At 35.6% G+C, this 15,616-nt stretch overlaps 1 long non-coding RNA gene across 9 annotated transcripts in view; it reads left to right on the top strand.

The window, feature by feature from the left end:
* Window positions 1-15,616, top strand: part of LOC102156830 — a 136,387-nt gene that overhangs the window by 102,257 nt on the left and 18,514 nt on the right. For 2 of the 9 annotated variants that reach the window (XR_005386477.1, XR_005386474.1), the window contains one exon: window positions 8,434-8,575. The exons of the other annotated variants lie outside the window; for them this stretch is intronic. This is a non-coding gene — a long non-coding RNA (uncharacterized LOC102156830). The remainder of the gene's footprint in view (window positions 1-8,433; window positions 8,576-15,616) is intronic. 9 annotated transcript variants of the gene reach the window in all.

The following is a 15,616-nucleotide window of genomic DNA, read 5'->3' as shown; positions in this document are numbered from 1 at the left end:
ACATATGAGTGAAATCATAGGGTATTTGTTTTTCTCTGACTGACTTATTTCCCTAGCATAATACTGTCCATCTCCATCCACCTCATTGCAAATGGCAAGATTTCATTATTCTTTTTCATGGCTGAATAATATTTCAAAACACACACACACACCATCTTCTTATTCATCAGTCGATGGATATTTGGGCTCTTCCCATAATTTGGCTATTGTTAATAATGCTGTTACAAACATCAGGGTGGATGTGTCCCTTCAAATCACGTTTTTGTATCTTTTAGGTAAATACCTAATAGTGCAATTCTTGGATTATAGGGTAGTTTGAACACAGATACAAAGCTTCTCTTTGAGGATTCATTTTGAGTCAATCTTTACATAAGTAAACCAGTTTGATTATCTCAAAATGATAACTTATTCAGCCAGAGGCAGAGTTAAAATTAGGTAACTAAGTTTGATCACCCACTTCAAATATTTTTTTATGTAAATTTCTCTTTTTCTTTTCTGAGATTCTAAAAAAAACACATATCATAAGGCTTGATATTGACCCTAACTCATATGTCTGCTTAATCTTTTTTCAGCTTTTTTTCTTTTCTCTGCTTTAGCTTGTATAGTTTCTACTGCTATGCCTTCTATTTTACTGATCTTTATTTCTGCAGTTTCTAATTCATTATTAATACCATTAGTGTACTTTTAACTTCATATATTGTTTTTCATATCTGGAAGTTCCATTTGGCTTTTATTTATAGTTTTAATATGTCTCCACAACTCTCAAAATCATAGGACTACCTATATAATCTAACATTTAAGTTTCACCGTTAGTTACAAATTGTTTTGTACTCTGAGTTTTGTATTCATTTTTGAGTTTTAATCTTAGTAAGCAGTTTACCAAGAGAGCCTCATTAGATCTCCCAGGTTAGTTCGTACCCTTCCTAACTTGTATTTTTCCTTCATAGCACTCATCAATGTTGTAATAATATACATTTGGGTGTAATTTAATTAATGTCTCTCTTGTTTAGTAGACTATATGAACATGTTCTTTTTGATTAGTCATATATCTTCATCACTTAGGCTATTGTAGTGCCTGGCATATTGTTTGCATTTAAATATTTCAATAATGCTTCCATGAAACGAAAGACTTAGAATGTATATTAGAAATATTGTCCATTTGAAGCCTTCAGATTAAAAAAAAGAAGCTCCAGAACTAATGGTGTATAACCTCACATATAATAATCAGGACCATCATGAACCGTTTTTGTAACTTTTCAGAGCTTGAAAATTATAATTCGTAAAAGTATTACAAGGAATATCTCTAACTTATTTATCTTATTTTGTTGTTTGTGAAATACATTCCTCTCAATTAAAAGAAACAGCCTTAACATACTGTATAATGTGTTAATAATCATACTTTCAAGTAATATTTGAAGAACATGCAGAATCTTAATTCTCTCTCATTTTAAACTGGGAAAAATATAACTTCCTTCTCAGGAAATCAATAAAGGTATTGTGCCAACTAATTAGTTTGTGTTTTAGTTGACCAGGCCAAAGTTTAGACTTTAGGAATTGCCAGTAAAGCCATTTGTATAATGATGCCAATGTCATTACTACCACCCTGCCAGTACTGCCATTTACTGAATATCTGTTGATGATCGAGTCAGTAATGTATCTCTATATATCTTGAATCATTAAAACATCCCTACCTGATTGGTATTATCTTCATTTTTGTAGTTACAGAAAATGAGCCTTCATGTGGCTAGTTACTTGCCCAAGATAACACAGCTGGGAAGTGCCCAAGTTGGTGTTTAAATCCATGACCAAGAATCACAAAGATTGGCTTTTATTTTATTCTGTTAACATGTCCATAATATAAAATGTGTCATTTTAACTGTTTTATAGTGTATAGTTCAGTGGATACCTAGTACATTTAGAATGTTGTACAACTATCACTACTATTTAGTTCCAGAACATTACCATCACCTCAAAATAAAACTCGATTCTCATTTAGCAGTCACTTCTCATTCCCTCTCAATTGGTTTTTGAGCATTGACTATGGACTCTGCAATTCTGCTAAAACTGTTTATTAGCTCTAAAATTTTGTGAATGAATTTTAAAGGATTATCTGCCTATGATCATGTCATCTATGAACAGAGCTAGTTTGACTTCTTCCTTTCCAGTTTGGCTGACTTTCTGTTTCTTGCCTAACTTCTCTGGCTAGAATCATCTATACAGTGTTGAGCAGCACTGGTGAAAGTCAGCATCCTTGTATTGTACTGATGTTAGGGGGAACACTTTTCAGTCTTTCACTCTTGAGTCTGACAGTATAGGTGAGTTCTCCACCATCCCTTTATCATGGTGAGGAAGTTCCCTTTTATTCATAATTTTCCAAGTATTTGTATTATGAAAGAACGCTCAATTTGGTCAAATGCTTTCTTTGCATCAGTTGAAATGACCATGCATTTTTTCATATATTCAACTGATATGGCTTATTAAATTGAATGACTTTTTTTCTACTTTGAAATACGTCACTTTCATCCTCACAATAAATCCTGGCTTGGCATGTTATATAACCCTTTTGACATGCTGCTGGATTTGGTTTGCCAGTATTTTATTGAGGAAATTTGTATCTATATTCATATGGGATATTGGCTTCTAGTGGTTTGTATTTGTTTTTACTATGATGTGTTTGTCTGGCTTTAGTATGAGGGTAATGATGGCTTCACAGAATGTGGAAGACTGAAGGCCTAAGAGTGGGAACCCATGAAAGATCTGAGACCTAAAACACAAAGTCCAAGGCTTGAGATAAAAATCTTAGCTTAAAGATCTGAGATCCAAGGATGGAAGGTCCTAGACACCCATAAAGACCTAGGACTCCAGCCACTCTAGATGCACAGAAGGCCCAGGAGAGAAAGATATCTCAAGGCTAAATTAGGTGGGAAGCTGAAAGCCCGTGACCCAGAATCCAGGAAAGATAGAAGCTCTAAGACCAAAGGACATCCCAAGTTGAGAATATTAAGTCCCAGATTTTTTTCTTTTGCTGTCCTCCCTGGACATTTTCAGTTCTTCCTTTCCAGTTCTCATGTTTCCATTTAAGCCCACTTGTTTTGAGATGCCCTTTTTGATGGTGCTATTACCCTAAGGAAACATATTCATTAGGTTGGCAATATTATACTTGGGCCGGGCTTAAGCCAATTTTGATCACAATTTTGAGCCATTTATTGAGTGTTTGTTTTTTGAATTTCCATTTCTCTTCACCTCCACCCCACTTGAGGGAGACATACAGGTAACATTGTATTTCAGTCTTCCCTTTTTCCTTAAGAGCTCCATCTGATGAGAAAAAGAAAGCATCAGGCTGCTGAGGAGGGAGGGGCGGAGTAATAAGCTATCTAGAGAAGATGTGAAGAGATGCAGGCCAGTAAGAATTAGACAAGAAATACCCAGATGTGCAGCCTGTTGAGAAGCACCAGCCAGCAACACCTTACTTCTGTGAGCTTGGTTCTGGCATCCTCAGACTATCACTACTGATAAGAATAAGAAAGCAATTCTATCATCATCTGATTTTTATGGCATAATGAAATTGTGAACACATCCATTTTTAAAGCAAATGACTTCGTCTCTACCCTTCTACCTAAAAGGAAATCTCTACCAAATGCTCTGATGGGAAGATACACTTTGACTTGTGAAATGATGTGAAATGCAGAATCTTTGAGCTGTGAGTGTTTTGAAGATTAAAAAATCTTGCTCAGTATGGGTGACCACCAAAAGCAATCTGCAGCCATCTACATGTCACAACTGAGACAAATTGGAGAATGTGTTGTCTAATGTCAAATAAAATGTACTGTTTTGGAAGAAAATAGGATGAGTTAGGAAGTATTCATTTCTACCTTTTGGGGAAGAGTTTGAGAAATATTGGTGTTAATACTTGGAAATTTTACAGAATACTCGTTAGTAAAGCCATCTGGTCCTGGCCTTTTCTTGTGTGCTGTTTAACAGCTGATTCAATCTGTATATATTACACATCTACACATTTTCTTTTTCTTCTTGAGTCAATTTTGGTAAGTTGTGTGTTCTTAGGATTTTGAGTCTTCCCTCTTTTTCTCTTAGACAGTCTTGATAATGATTTGTCAATTTTGTTAATCTTTTCCATGAACAAACTTTTGGTGCAATTAATTCTGTCTATTGTGTTTCTATTCTTTATCCCATTAATCTCTGCTCTGATCTTTATTATTTTCTTCCTTCTGCAATTTTTTGCTTTAGTTTGCTCTTCCTTTTTTAGTCTCTTCAGGAGTAAAGTTAGGTTGCATCTATGCATTTATAGCTATAAGCTTGCCTTTGAGCACTGCTTTCTTTGCATCCCATTAATGATGGTATATTGGGTTTTCACTTTCATTTGTCTCAAAATATCTTAGTTTCTCTTGTGATTTCTTCCTTGACCCATTGGTTATTTAAGAATGTGTTGTCTAATTTCTATATATTCCCGGAATTTTTCAGTTTTCCATCTGCTATTGAGAGGATGGTTTGCATGATTTCAATCTTTTAAAATGTATTTGGACTTTAAAACCTAAAACAGTCTATCCTGAAGAATGTTCTGTGTGCACTTGAGAAAAATGTGTGTTTCATTCTTGTTGGATGGAATACTCTGTATATTTTTGTTAAGGATAATTGGTTTATTGTGTTGTTCAAGTCCTCTATTTCCTTACTGATCTTCTGTTAGTTGTTCTGTCCACTATTGAAAATAGAGTACTGAAATCTCCACATATTATTGTACAACTTTCTAATCTCTTCAATTCTATCATTCTTGTCTCATATATTTGGGGCTTTGTTGTCACATGTGTATATATTTATAACTGGTATGTCTTAATGGATTGATCCTTTTATCAATATGTAATGCCCTCCTTTGTCTCTTGTAACAATTTTTGACTTAAATTTCATTTTGTCTGATATTAATATGACCATCTCATCTCTCTTTTGTTTACTATATGCATATGATATAATTTTTATCTCTTTTACGTTCATCCTATTTGTGTCTTTCAGTTTAAATTGAGTATCATATAGTCGGCCTGTAGGTAGATATTTTTGCATTCATTCTGCCAATCTCTATTCTTTAATTGGGAAATGAATCATGTCTGCATTTAAAATAATTACTAGTAAGGAAAGACATACTTCTGCCACTTTGTTCTTTGTTTTCTTTTTTTTTATGTTCTTTGTTTTCTATACATCTTATATATTTTTGTTCCTCGATTCCCCCATTGCAGCCTTCATTTGTGTTTAACTGATTTTCATAGTGTAGTATTTTTATTATCTTCCCAAGTATATTAAAAGATGCTCAATATCACTAATTATCGAGGAAACGCTAATCATCTCTTCACACCTATTAGGACTACATTCAAAAAGTCAAAGATGATAAGTGTTGACGAGGATGTGGAGAAAAGAGAGCCCTTGTGCATTGTTGGTGGGAGTGTAAATTGGTACAGCCATTATAGAAAATAATATGACGGTTCTGCAAAAAATTTAAAATAGAACTACCATTCGATCCAGCAACCCACTTCTTGGTATATATCCAAAGGAAATAAAATCACTATCTCAAAGAGATATCTGCACTCCCATGCTTATTGTAGTGTTATTCCCAGTTACCAAGACCAGAAACAACTTAAGTTTCTGTAGACAGATGAATGGATAAAGAAAATGTGGTATAGATATAAATGGGATATTATTTAGTCATTAAAAAAAGTAAATTCTGCCATTTGCAACAACACAGATGAATCTGGAGAACATTATGCCAAGTGAAATAAGCCAGACACAGAAAGACAAATATTGTGTGATCTCACTTCTGTGTGGAATGTAAATAAAATAAAATAAAATAAAATAAAGCTGAATTCATAGTAACAGAGAATAGAATGGTAGTTACCAGAAGCTAGGTGTTGGTGGAAAAGGGAGTATTTTTTTAAAAGTAGAATAGTGGTTGCTGGGGACCAGAGGGAGAAAGTCATAGGGAGCTATTGTCTTAGAGGTTCAGAGTTTCAGTTTTGCAAAATGAAAAGAGTTCTGGAGGTGGATGGTGGTGATGGTTGCATGGCGATATGGTTGCACTTAATATCACTGAACTGTAAACCTAAAACTGGTTAAGATGTGCATTTTATCACAATAAAAGATCTTAAAAAGAAACATTTTCCATTTATCCAGTTTGTCACATTTTTTGCCCTAAAATTATTCCTAGTATTTCCTATCATCTCTTTATTTTTAAAATTTTTTTATTTAAATTCAATTTATCAACATATAGTATAACACCCAGTGCTCATCCCATCAAGTGCTCTCATTCCTTAGTGCCCATCACACAGTCACCCCATCCTCCCACCCTCTTCCCCTTCTGCAACCCTTTGTTCATTTCCCAGAGTCATGTCTTGTCTTCCTCTCTAATTATTCCCTACTCAGTTTCCCTCCTTTCCTTTGGAGTCCCTTTCACTACTATTTCTTATATATAAGTGAAGCCAAAAATTGATTGTCCTCTGATTGACTTATTTCACTAAACATAATGCCCTCCAGTTCCATCCACGTCAAAGCAAATGGTGAGTATTCATCCTTTCTGGTGGCTGAGTAACATCCCATTGTATATACATAGACCACATCTTCTTTGTCCATTCATCTGTTGAAGAACATCGAGGTTCCATCCACAGTCTGGACATTGCTGCTATGAACATTGGGGTGCAGGTGTCCCGGCGTTTCATTGCATCTATATCTTGGGGTAAATCCCCAGCAGTGCAATTGCTGGGTCATGGGGTAGCTCTGTTTTTAACTTCTTGAGGAAACTCCACACTGTTTTCCAGAGTGGCTGTACCAGTGTGCATTCCTATCATCTCTTGAATTTTGTAGAACTTATAATCATGGCCACTTTTGTTCTTGATATTGGTAATTTGTGTTTTCTTTCTTTATCTTTTTCAGTCCAGCAAGAGGTTTATTATTTTATTTTCAAAAAAAACAGATTTTGATGTCATCAATTTTTATATTTTCAATTAATATTTAATTGATTTTGTTTTTTTTCTATGATTTCTTTCTATCATTTTACTTTGGCTTGAACTTCCTCTTCCTAATTAAAAAAATTTTAGTTGGCAACTCCAATCACTGATATTAAATCTTCTTTATTTTCCAATATAATTATTGGAAGCTATAATTTTCCCTCTAAGCACTACTTTAATTCTACCCCACAAAGGTTAACATAATGTATTTTTATTGTTACTCCTTCAAAATAGTGTCTAAATTCTCTTGGGATATTTTCTTTGTCTCTTGTACTATTTAGAACTGCATTGTCTATTTTCCAAATATTTGGTTTTCTTCTAATCATTATCATTGATTTCTAATATAATTTATTAGTGCTAAGAGAACAGATTCTGTATTATTTCAATCCTTTTAAAGTTATTTAGACTTGTTTTATAACCAATCATATGGTCTATTCTGGTTAGCATAACATATGCCTTTGAAAGGAATATGTTATTTTGCCATTGTTGGTCACAGTGTTCTGTAAATATCAATGAAGTCACTGTCATTAAAAATGTTGTACAGAACTTTTAACTCATTACTTTTTTGCTGTTTATTTAGTTGTTCTAAATTCCAGGAGATGAATGTGTTGAAACATCCAACCATGAATGCAGAATTGTCTATGTTTTACTAATATCTGTCAATTTTTCCTTCACAATTTTTGAAACTCTGTTAATATACACAGTCATCTATTATAATTATATATTTCTAACAGATAGACACTTATTATTATGAAATATTTTTATTTCTAGTACTACTTTTTATTTGAAATCTATTGTATCTGGTATTAATGTAGCCACTCCCTAATTCTAATCCTTATTCTTTGCATAGTGTATCTTTTCCCATCCATTTATTTTCTTTTTTCCCCATCCATTTAACTTTCATTCTATATTTGTCCTTACATGTAAAATGTGTCTTTTTTAGAAAGTATGTAAATGTGTCTTTTAAGGAAATCTCTTATCCCACTTTTTCTTTTAATTGAGGTGTTTAATCTATGAATATTTATTATAATTGTTGATATTGGTGAATGGTATAGGCTAAATTATGTCCCCTCAAAATTCATATGTTGAATTCCTAACACCTGGTACCTCAAAATGTGACTGTATTTGGAGATAGGGTCTTCTTAGAGATAACTAAGTTAAAATGAGGTCATTAGGGTGGGTTCTAATCTAATCTGACTGATATCCTTAGAAGAAGGGGAAATTAGGGGGCACCTGGGTGGTTCAGTCAGTTGAGCATCCGACTTTTGGTTTTGGCTCAGGTCGTGATCTCATGGGTTGTGAGATTGAACCCCTCATGGGACTCTGTGCTCAGTGGGGAGTCTGCTTAAAGATTCTCTCCCTCTACCCCTACCCCTGCGTACATGCTGTCTCTCTAAGTAAATAAATAAATCTTTTTTAAAAAAAAAAAAAGGAGAAATGAAGACACAGGCATGTACAAAGGGAAGGCCACATGAAGACCAAGGAAGAATATGCCATTTGCAAGTAAAGGAGAGAAACCTGAGAAGAAACAACCCTGCTGGCATCTTGATCACAGACTTCTAGTCTCCAGAAGAGTGAGAAAATACATTTCTGTTGTTTTAGCTACTGAGTCTGCGCTAATGGCAGCCTTAGCAAACTAATACAGTGCGTTTGAATCTACCCATTTATTCTCTCTCTCTCTCTTTTTTTTTTTTGGTGTTCTTTGATTTCTTGTCCTTCAGTTACTCCTTCCCTGCCTTTTAATCAGATTAACCATATTTTCAGGATTGTATTTTACTATTCTTATTGGGTTGTTAGCTAGACTTCTTTGGATATTTTTAGATTCTTCTGGTAATTTCAGTATACATCCTTCACTTTTCACAGTTCATTTTCAGTTAATATTGTACCACTTTACATAAAATATAGAAACTTTCCAACAATCCAGGGCCACATACACCTACTACTTCCTTTATTCTAAAGTTGTTTTGTGTATTAAATCTACTTACATGAAACACCACAAGGCAATGTTATATATTTTCCTTTCAATCGTTATATATATCACAAAGAATTAAGAGGGGGAGAAAAGCCAAAATATTAGTCTTTTGCATGTAGTTTGACATTTACCATTAAAGATGTTCTTTATTCTTTGTTTGAAGTTGTTACTTTCCATCTGGTATAATTTCCCTTCAGCCTGGATAATTTTTACTGGTATTTCTTTTACTACAGATCTGCCCATGATGAATTCTTTTTGTTTTCTTTTCTTGGAAAAACCCTTTATTTAGCTTTCATTCTTGAAAGATATTTTTGCTGAATATAGAATTTTATACCACATTTTTTTCCTTTCAGTATTTTAAAGATGTTCCATCTGTTCTAGCTCTCATTGTTTCCGATCAGAAGTCAGTTTTTAATCAGATCATTGTTCCATTGTATGTAATTTATCATTTTTCTTTTGCTATTTTCGACCTTTGTTGTTTGTATTAGTTTTCTTTTTTAATTTATTTTTTTATTGGAGTTCAATTTTCCAACATATAACATAACACCCAGTGCTCATCCCATCAAGTGCCCCCCTCAGTGCCTGTCACCCAGTCACCCCCACCCCCCGCCCACCTCCCTTTCCACCACCCCTTGTTCATTTCCTAGAGTTAGGAGTCTCTCATGTTCTGTCTCCCTTTCTAATATTTCCCACTCATTTTATCTCCTTTCCCCTTTATTCCCTTTCGCTATTTTTTATATTCCCCAAATGAATGAGACCATATAATGTTTGTCCTTCTCTGATTGACTTATTTCACTCAGCATAATACCCTCCAGTTCCATCCATGTCGAAGCAAATGGTGGGTATTAGTTTTCAACAGTAAGACTATTATGTGTCTTGGCATGAGCTTCTTCATGTTTATTCTGCTTTGTTTTCTTGAAGCATCCTGTAGGTGTAAAATTTTGCTTGTCAGACTTTATTTCTTTTTTTAAGATTTATTTATTTATTTGAGAGAGTGCACATACATGGGGGGCAGAGAGAGAGGGAAAGTCAAGCAGACTCCGCACTCAGCATGGTGCCCTATGTGGCACTCCATGCAGGGCTCCACACAAGGCTCCATCTCACAACTGTGAGATCAAGCCCTGAGCCCAAACCAAGATTCAGACACTTAATGACTATGCCACCCAGGCACCCCAGCCTTTTATCTTCAAGTAACTTTTTGTGTTTCATTCTCTCTCCTTTGTTCTGGAGTGTCAATTACACATATACCGAAAAATTCAGTATTATCCATAAGTTAACGAGGTCTATTTGTTTATTTTTAAATCTTTTCCTTCTCTTTATCCACATTGACTACATTTTCCTTTTTTTGATGGCTAAAGTCACATGTATTTTCTTCTGCATATATTTGGAATTTTTAGTTATAACATATTATACATAAAACCCATCATTAAAAATCAGTGAGGGGGGCACTTGGTGGGATGAGCACTGAGTGTTATTCTATATGTTGGCAAATTGAACACCAATAAAAAATCAACTAAAAAAATCAATAAAGAAATATCTTGGGGATCCCTGGGTGGCGCAGTGGTTTAGCGCCTGCCTTTGGCCCGGGGCATGATCCTTGAGACCCGGGATCGAGTCCCACGTCGGGCTCCCAGTGCATGGAGCCTGCTTCTCCCTCTGCCTGTGTCTCTGCCTCTTTCTCTCTGTGTGTGACTATCATAAATAAATAAAAAAAATTAAAAAATTAAAAAAACAACAAAAAAACCTCAACATTTAAAAAAAAAAGAAATATCTTACTAGGTATTTTAAGCATTCTTTAAGTTTTTTCAAGTTTTTAATTAAAGTTTAATTAACAGAGTATATTAGTTTCAGATGTACAATATAATGATTCAACATTCTGTGCATTACTCAGGTCTCATCATGATAAGTGGACTTTTAATCCCATTCACCTATTTTGCCCTTCCCCTCACATACCTCCCCCTGGAAACCACCTGTTTCTTCTCTGTATTTAGGACTCTGTTTGTTTCTCTCTTTTTTTATTTGTTCATGTGTTGTTTCTTCAGTTTCATATACGAGTGAAATATGGTATTTGTCCTTTCTCTGACTTATTTCACTAAACAGTATACCCTCTAGGTCCACCCATGTTACAAATGGCAAGATCTCATGGATTTTTATGGCTGAGTAATGTTCCATTATATATATATACCACATCTTTTTTATCGATTCATCTATGGTGGGCATTCAGATTGCTTCCACATCTTGGCTACTGTAAATAATGTTGCTAAACATAGGGGTACATATATCTTTTTGAATTAGTGTTTTTGTATTCTTTGGGTAAATAACCTGTAGTGGAATTACAAGATCATGTGGTAATTCTATTTTTAACTTTTTGAGGAATCTCCATACTATTTTCCATGATGACCACATTTAATAATTTCTGTTGATTTACTTTACAGTTCGCATATACCTTTCTGTCATTTCCATTTAGCTGTTAAATCCATATAATGAATTTTTTAAATTTCAGATTCTCTGGCCAGAAAGACTAGGATTTTTCCACTGATGCCTTCACCACTTTATGCATCACACATGCAGCTGAACTTAATCCACAAAAGGAGGAACTTCATGCAGCTACTCACATCCCGTTTTCTGAGTATATACTCCTTACCAGAATCTGTCTGCTTCTGTTGACATTCCTGTACCTTAATGCAGTTACTTTTTATATTAGGTCAGGATTTTATAATTATCTTCTGCAGGGGACTTTGGGAGTATCTGAGTCTGTCATCAGAGAAATCAGAAACCCCTCAATTGGTTTTTATTTGACTAAAGTGTGGGGTTTGAGTGAGTAGTGGTGATAAGCCGGGAATATGCACTTGAAGTTTTATTGTGAAATTCCTTGAATATCAGGTTGAAGAGTTTGTGCTTAATTTGGAAGGTAACAAGGAGTAATCAGAGCATCAGAAGCTGGAGCTATTTCTTTTTTTCCATTTTTTTATTTAAAATTCAATTAGCCAACATTACAGTACATCATTAGTTTCAGAGGTAGAGTTCAGTAATTCATCAGTTGCATACAACACCCAATGCTCATCATGTCACGTGCCCTCCTTAATGCCCATCACCCAATTACCCCATCCTCCCACCCACCTCCCCTCCAGCAACCCTCAGTTTGTTTCCTATAGTTAAGAGTCTCTTATGGTTTGTCTCCCTCTTTGATTACTTCCCATTCAGTTTTCCCATCCTTCCCCTATGATTTTAAATTCCACATATGAATGAAACCATACGATAATTGTCTTTCTTTGATCGACTTATTTTGCTCAGCATAATACCCTCTAGCTCCATCCATGTCGATGTAAATGGTAAGTATTTCTCCTTTCTAATTGCTGAGTGATATTCCGTTATATATATACACCACATCTTTATACATTCATCTGTCTACGCACATCTCGGCTCTTCCAAGTTTCGCTATTGTGGACATCGCTGCTATAAACATTGGGGTGTATGTGCCCCTTCATATCATTACATTTGTATCTTTGGGGTAAATACCTAGGAGTACAATTTCTGGGTCTTTGGTAGCTCTATATTTAACTTCTTGAGGAACCTTCATACCATTTTCCAGAGTGGCTAAACCAGCTTGCATTCCCACCAACAGTGCAAGAAGGTTCCTTTCTCCACATCCTCACCAACATTTGTTGTTTCTGGACTTGTTAATTTTAGCCATTTTGACTGGTGTGAGGTGGTATCTCATCATGGTTTTGATTTGTATTTCCCTGATGCCAGGTGATGTGGAGCATTTTTTCATGTGTATGTTGCCCATGTGTATGTCTTCTTTGGAAAACTGTCTGTTCATGTCTTCTCATTTCTTGACTGGATTTTTTGGTTTCTTGGGTGTTGAGTTTGATAAGTTCTTTATAGATCTTCGATACTAGCCCTTTATCTGATATGTCATTTGCGAATATCTTCTCCCATTCCATAGGTTGTCTTTTATTTTGTTGACTGTTTCCTTTGCTGTGCAGAAGTTTTTTATCTTGATGAGGTCCCAATAGTTTATTTTTGCCTTTGTTTCCCTTGCCTTTGGAAATGGGTCTAGCAAGAAGTTGCTGCAGCCAAGGTTGAAGAGGTTGTTGCCTGTGCTCTCCTCTGGGATTTTGCTGGATTCCTGTCTCACATTTAGATTTTTCATCCATCTTGAGTTTATCTTTGTGTTTGGTGTAAGAAAATGGTCCAGTTTCATTCTTCTAATGTGGCAGTCCAATTTCCCAACATCACTTGTTCAAGAGACTCTCCTTTTGCCATTAGGTATTCTTTCCTGCTTTGTCAAAGATTATTTGGCCATAGAGTTGAGGGTCCATTTCTGGGTTCTCTATTTTGTCCCATTGATCTATGTGTCTGTTTTTGTACCAGTACCACACTGTCTTGATGATTAGAACTTTGTAATATGGCTTGAAGTCCGGCATTGTGATGCTACCAGCTTTGGTTTTCATTTTCAACATCTCTTTGGATATTTGGGGTCTTTTCTGGTTTGGTTCCATACAACTTTTAAGATTATTTGTCCAGCTCTTTGAAAAATGTCGATGGTATTTTGATAGGGATTGCATTGAACATGTAAATTGCCCTGGGTAGCATGGACATTTTCACAATATTAATTCTTCCAATCCATGAGCATGGAATGTTTTTCCATTTCTTTGTGTCTTCCTCCATCTCTTTCACAAGCATACTGTAGTTTTTAGAATACAGATCCTTTACCTCTTTGGTTAAGCTTATTCCTAGGTATCCTATGGTTTTTGGTGCAATTATAAATGGGGTTGACTCATTAATTCCTCTTTCTTCTGTCTCATTGTTAGTGTATAGAAATGCAACTGATTTCTGTGCATTGATCTTATATCCTGCCACACTGTCGAATTCCTGTATGAGTTCTAGCAATTCTGGGGTGGAGTTTTTTGAGCTTCCCACATCAAGTATCATGTCGTCTGCAAAGCATGAGAGTTTGAATTCTTTGACAATTTGAATGCCTTTTATTTCTTTTTGTTGTGTGATTGCTGAGGCTAGGTGGAGTTATGTTCTTTAAAAATACCTATCTTGGGGGACACCTGGTTGGTTCAGTCGGTTAAGCATCTGACTCTTCATTTCAGCTGAGGCCATGATCTCAGAGTGGTGAGATCAAGCTCCACATCAGGCTCTGCACTGAGCATGGAGTCTACTTAGGATTGTCTCTCTCCCTCTCCCTCTGCCCCTCCCACCACTTGAATGTGCCCGAGCGCGCTCTCTCTCTCTCTCTCTCAAGAAAAAAAAAGACAAACCTATCTTAGTAAGCTTGGGCTGATAAAATACCATTGACTGGATGACTTATAAACAGCAGAAATGTATTTTCCACAGTTCTGGAGGCTGGAAGCTCAAGATCAGGTGGCCAGCATCGTCGGGCTTTATAGAGAGCTGCCTGCTTCTCCTTGTAAACTTACATGGAGATATCAGAGTGAGCTAGCTCTCTAGCCTCTTCTTACAAGGGCACAAATCCCATTCAATTCCACCTCTATGATATAATTCCCTTGCAAAGTTGCTCCCCGCCAAATACTATCACATTGGGAGGGTTTCAACATATGAATTTGGATGGGGGTGTGGGTACAAACGTTCAGTCCATAGCAATACCTGTATGTTCAACACAGTGTAGAACACAAAAAAATCATCTGTGAGAATAGGTATGTTTGGGAAAAGTTTCTGGACTGATATATGTTTTTTCCCAAAGTCTGTGAAGAGATTTTCAAGAGAGTCACAGAGGAATTACAAAACACACTTTCCTTCCTCCTAGGGTAAGCAACTCTGAGATGGGAGTAACAGGTAGCCAGTACATTGAAATTCAGTAACTGACTTTCAATTTCACAGACCATAATTCTGAACTGACAGGAAGCAACAGGGCTCAAACTAAGGCCCTTTAGTGGAGATGGGCCAGTAATTATGTGGGGTGCTACATGTTCTACTTTTGTTTGCTAAATAATAGCATACTCTAGGGTGCTTTCATAATCACATCATAGTCATTCACTCAATGCACTCCACTAGCTACCAACCTTGAACACTCTGAGTCGTTTCTAGCCAAGTAAATGAAAATGATTGAAGAAAATAATTACCCTAAATTGTCTGAAACCCTTAGGAAAAAATTAGTTTTATTAACCTGATGCCTGAGTCATCACAGGTCCTGTTTCTGAAAAATGTCCTGCAGTTTGGTTTTATACAACAGCCTTCTTTTTGTTGTTTATTAATTATCAGCAGGGTAACCAATGTTGTGTAGCAAAGGGACACTGAAGAAAGAGGTTTGGGAGAAAGAGTAATTTTATGATTAGTCTTTTATCCTTCCTAATCATCTTTCTCGTTAGTAAAACTCCCAAGGATAGCAATGGCACACAAGCGTTTGAAGTGGCAGTGAAAGCTTAAATCAGCTAAAATGGTAGTTTGTCTGCTGCATTTAAGATTTAACAGTGGCAGCAGTGCATCGAGGTGAGTGTGAAGGTGGAAAAGAAAAAAAATAATACGATACAATTGAAAAATATATTTCTTTGTGGTTACCACCCTGGAATGAGAACAATTACTCCCTTGCAAAGAGATTTTTACTTTATCACTTCTGCTCACCTTAGAGGACAATGAAGGTAGGTTAAAGTGGTCTACAGGGCCTTAAGAA

This window comes from Canis lupus, chromosome X, assembly GCF_011100685.1.
Source record: "Canis lupus familiaris isolate Mischka breed German Shepherd chromosome X, alternate assembly UU_Cfam_GSD_1.0, whole genome shotgun sequence".
Taxonomy (NCBI): Eukaryota; Metazoa; Chordata; class Mammalia; order Carnivora; family Canidae; genus Canis; species Canis lupus.
This window is presented reverse-complemented; position numbering and strand designations above follow the sequence as displayed.